Genomic DNA, 5,698 nt, shown 5'->3' with positions numbered 1-5,698 from the left:
AAAGTGCTGCACTCAAATGCCAGCAGATTTGGAAAACTCAGCAGTGGCCACAGGACTGGAAAAGGTCAGTTTTCATTCCAATCCCAAAGAAAGGCAATGCCAAAGAATGCTCAAACTACCACACAATTGCACTCATCTCACATGCTAGTAAAGTAATGCTCAAAATTCTCCAAGCCAGACTTCAGCAATATGTGAACCGTGAACTCCCTAATGATCAAGCTGGTTTTAGAAAAGGCAGAGGAACCAGAGATCAAATTGCCAACATCTGCTGGATCATGGAAAAAGCAAGAGAGTTCCAGAAAATCATCTATTTCTGCTTTATTGACTATGCCAAAGCCTTCGACTGTGTGGATCACAATAAACTGTGGAAAATTCTGAAAGAGATGGGAATACCAGACCACCTAACCTGCCTCTTGAGAAACCTGTATGCAGGTCAGGAAGCAGCAGTTAGAACTGGACATGGAACAACAGACTGGTTCCAAATAGGAAAAGGAGTACGTCAAGGCTGTATATTGTCATCCTGCTTATTTAACTTATATGCAGAGTACATCATGAGAAACGCTGGACTGGAAGAAACACAAGCTGGAATCAAGATTGCCGGGAGAAATATCAATAACCTCAGATATGCAGATGACACCACCCTTAAGGCAGAAAGTGAAGAGGAGCTAAAAAGCCTCTTGATGAAAGTGAAAGAGGAGAGTGAAAAAGTTGGCTTAAAACTCAACATTCAGAAAATGAAGATCATGGCATCTGGTCCCATCACTTCATGGGAAATAGATGGGGAAACAGTGGAAACAGTGTCAGACTTTATTTTGGGGGGCTCCAAAATCACTGCAGATGGTGAGTGCAGCCATGAAATTAAAAGACGCTTACTCCTTGGAAGAAAAGTTGTGACCAACCTAGATAGTATATTCAAAAGCAGAGACATTACCTTGCCGACTAAGGTCCGTCTAGTCAAGGCTATGGTTTTTCCTGTGGTCATGTATGGATGTGAGAGTTGGACTGTGAAGAAGGCTGAGCGCCGAAGAATTGATGCTTTTGAACTGTGGTGTTGGAGAAGACTCTTGAGAGTCCCTTGGACTGCAAGGAGCTCCAACCAGTCCATTCTGAAGGAGATCAACCCTGGGATTTCTTTGGAAGGAATGATGCTAAAGCTGAAGCTCCACTACTTTGGCTACCTCATGCGAAGAGTTGACTCATTGGAAAAGACTCTAATGCTGGGAGGGATTGTGGGCAGGAGGAGAAGGGGGCGACAGAGGATGAGATGGCTGGATGGCATCACGGACTCGATGGACGTGAGTCTGAGTGAACTCCAGGAGATGGAGATGGACAGGGAGGCCTGGTGTGCTGCGATTCATGGGGTCGCGAAGAGTTGGACACGACTGAGCAACTGAACTGACTGAATAATAAAATAGTTCTTTTAAAAAAAATTGGCAAGGAACACTCAGATAAATGAAAGGATATATTATATTTATGAAGACAGTTATAGTTGACCCCAAATTAATCTATAAATTTAATGTAATTCCCAGAAGAATTCCGGAAAGAATTTTGGAAACAGAGTAGATTGTAAGATTTATATAGAAGGTTGAAAAAGTACATAGAGAGCTAAGAAAAAATTGGAAAACAAAAACAAGAAGGAAAATTCATCTTACCTCTCATCTAAATATTTACAAATTCAATTACATATTACCAAATTTAATTGGTAATTAAACAGTATGCACTGGAAAAAGAAAGTTACCAATGTGATAGTAGGCAGCTGTGATACCATTTAATTAAATAAAGTATACACCAAACAATGTTACATATGCACGTACACATAATTTAAAAATGGACTCCAAACTCAAGTTGTACTTGCTCCCAGAGATGCTATATGGAGGCATTAAAGTGGACTTCTGCTATATTAAGTAATAATTATTAATTCTGAGTGGTGAGTATATGGGTATAGATTATGCTATTCTTTGTACTTTTCTATAAATTTTAATGTCCTCCAGATAAGGAAAAACACCTAGTTAAATCAAACTTGTAAAAAACAAACTTGATTCTTAGTAAATGTTTAAGTAACATGTCTTCTTATGTGCCAACCTCTATTAACCATATTTTCCAGCTGTTGAGTATATCAGATATTTGCTCAAACATATTCATTTATTCAGAAAGCAAATTTTTTTGAGCAGCATGCTGGAGAAGACTCTTGAGAATCCCTTGGACTGCAAGGAAATCGAACCAGTCAGTCCTAAAGGATATTAACCCTGAATTTTCATTGGCAGGACTAATATTGAAGCTGAAACTCCAATACTTTGGCCACTTGATGCAAAGAGCCAACTCACTGGAAAAGACCCTGATGCTGGGAAAGACTGAAGGCAAAAGGTGAAGGGGTCGGCAGAGGATGAGATGGTTAGCTAGCATCTCTGACTCAACTGACATGAATTTGAGCAAACTCCAAGAGATAGTGAAGGACAGGGGAGCATGGTGTGCTGCAGTCGATGGGGTCACAGAGTCTTATGCGACTTAGCGACTGATCAACAACAATAATATATGTAGCATTACAGTGAATGTTAGAGATAGGCCTTTACATAGAAATATTTTCTGCTCTTACATTAGCTCATAATCTAGTTAGAGAGAAAGGCATTAAAGGAATACTGACCCTCAAAATAAACTGATAAATTCTAGGAAGGAAAAGAATGGTGCCATGAAAGTCTGTAATTGTGGTACCAGATTTAAAGAGGTTGAGGGATTATGCTGGGCTTCCCTGGTGGCTCAGCTGGTAAAGAATCTGCCTGCATTGCAGGAGACCTGGGTTTGATCCCTGGGTTGGGAAGATCCCGTGGAGGAGGACATGGCCACCCACTCTAGTATTCTTGCCTGAGAATTCCCATGGACAGAGGAGCCTGGGGGGCTACAGTCCATGGGGGTAAGAAAGAGTCAGACATGACTGAGCAACTAAGCACAGCATAGCACAGCAAGGGATTACGCTGGCTTCCATGGTAGTTCAATAGTAAAGAATCCCCCTGCTAATGCAGGGGTTCTATCCCTGGGTCAGGAAGATCCCCTGGAGAAGGAAATGGCAATCCACTCCAGTATTCTTGTCTGGGAAATCTCATGGACAGAGGAGCCTGGCAGATCCGCTGGAGAAGGGGAAGGCTACCTACTTCTTCTGGCCTAGAGAATTCCATGGACTGTATTGTCCATGGGGTGGCAAAGAGTCAGACATGATTTAGAGACTAAACAACAAGGATTTATGCTACTTCACAATAATTCATTTAGATATTTGCAGATATAAATCCATTTACAGATATAAACATGTTATCTACTACACCAAATAAACACTAGATTTAAATTACTTCTAGTAAATTTTATGTGTAGGTTATCATTTATCATTACTACCTCCCTTTTACAAATAATATGATTAGCATCATACAAGTAGCAAGTGTGATTTACACTGTAATTCTGTAATTCTATAGCTATACTTTAAAAATTCTGAAGTGAAGTGAAAATTGCTCAGTCGTGTCTGACTCTTTGCAACCCCATGGACTATACAGTCCATGGAATTCTCTAGGCCAGAAGGAGTGGGTAGCCTTCCCCTTCTCCAGCAGATCTTTCCAACCCAGGAATCAAACCCAGGTCTCCCGCATTGCAGGCAGAATCTTTACCAGCTGAGCCACAAGGAAAACCCCCTTTAAATTCTGAGATTATAGCAAAATCAAACTACTTTGGCCCCTGTCCATCTTCAGTCATTTACTCTTTTCTAAAAACGAAGATCATGGCATCTGGTCCCATCACTTCATGGGAAGTAGATGAGGAAACAGTGGAAACAGTGTCAGACTTTATCTTTTTTGGGCTCCAAAATCACTGCAGATGGTGACTGCAGCCATGAAATTAAAAGACGCTTACTCCTTGGAAGAAAAGTTATGACCAACCTAGATAGCATATTCAAAAGCAGAGACATTACTTTGACAACAAAGGTCCATTTAGTCAAGGCTATGGTTTTTCCAGTTGTCATGTATGGATGTGAGAGTTGGACTGTGAAGAAAGCTGAGCGCCAAAGAATTGATGCTTTTGAACTGTGGTGTTGGAGAAGACTCTTGAGAGTCCCTTGGACTGCAAGGAGATCCAACCAGTCCATTCTAAAGGAGATCAGTCCTGGGTGTTCTTTGGAAGGAATGATGCTAAAGCTGAAACTCCAGTACTTTGGCCACCTCATGTGAAGAGTTGACTCATTGGAAAAGACCCTGATGCTGGGAGGGATTGGGGCCAGGAGGAAAAGGGGACGACAGAGGATGAGATGGCTGAATGGCATCACCGACTTGATGGACCTGAGTTTGAGTGAACTCTGGAAGATGGCAATGGACAGGGAGGCCTGGCGTGCTGCCATTCATGGGGTCGCAAAGAGTTGGACACGACTGAGCGATTAACTGAATTGAACTGAATCCTTATTTATACTACACTCTAGAACTCGTTCATTTTGGAGAGAGACCACAACTGAAGGAACTCTCAATACAGTTTTTGGAACATTTTAATGTTTTAGAGATTAATTTGTCTGCAAATCTGAAATAAGTTTTCTTGACTGAGCAACATACGTTTTCTTGACTGACCAACATACCATCGCTTACAACTCAGTATTGTTTATGGAGGAGTTAGTGGTAAAGTTGCTATGTCAGAGTATAAATTATCAAGAAGAAGACAGACATGATCTTTGCTGTCATGGAGTGCACAAGCAGTTGGACATTACAGTTCAGTTCAGTGGCTCAGTCGAGTCCGACTCTTTGCGACCCCATGGACTACAGCATGCTAGGCTTCCCTGTCCATCACCAACTCCCTGAGCTTACTCAAATTCATGTCCATCCAGTTGGTGATGCCATCCAACCATCTCATCTTCTGTCGTCCCCCTTCCCTCCTGCCTTCAATCTTTCCCAGCATCAGAATCTTTTCAAATGAGTCAGATCTTCTCACTAGGTGGCCAAAGTATTGGAGTTTCAGCTTTAGCATCAGTCCTTCCAGTGAATACTCAGAACTGATTTCCTTTAGGATGGACTGGTTGGATCTCCTTGCAGTCCAAGGGATTCTCACGAGTCTTCTCCAACACCACAGTTCAAAATTGTTCAGCGCTCAGCTTCCTTTATAGTCCAACTCTCACATCCATACATGACTATTAGAAAAACCATAGCTTTGACTTGACGGACCATTACACAAATATATAAAAATATGTATGTTACTTGTTATAATTAATATGAAAGTGCAGAAGACTGAGCCAAGTGCTGCTGCTGCTGCTACGTCGCTTCAGTCGTGTCCGACTCTATGCGACCCCATGGACGGCAGCCCACCAGGCTCCCCTGTCCCTGGGATTCTCCAGGCAAGAACACTGGAGTGGGGTGCCATTGCCTTCTACAAGTGAGGAAAATATAAAGCCCTAATTGAGACTGGACTCAGGTGATTAGAGAATTGTACCTAAAACCACACGAAAGTGTTTTGTTTCCTAGGATGCAAGGTTCTAAAACCCTTCAAAACCCACGGAGGCTGTAGCTGCCGTGGCAGTGAGATCTTGGCGCCCCATTGTCCAGTCAGGGGCTGGCGCGACTTTGCCTGGCTCTGGAGGGGACCGCTGACTTTATTCTACATTGCTGTGGTGTGAGGGGAATTTTCATCAATGGAACTTTCCGATTTCCCCCCCTAGCGTCTTCCTAGCGTCTTTCTGCCAGATCAT

The sequence above is a fragment of the Ovis aries genome, chromosome 1, assembly GCF_016772045.2.
Source record: "Ovis aries strain OAR_USU_Benz2616 breed Rambouillet chromosome 1, ARS-UI_Ramb_v3.0, whole genome shotgun sequence".
In the NCBI taxonomy this organism is placed as follows: Eukaryota; Metazoa; Chordata; class Mammalia; order Artiodactyla; family Bovidae; genus Ovis; species Ovis aries.
The sequence above is the reverse complement of the archived record's forward strand: the minus strand, read 5'-3'. Positions refer to the sequence as shown.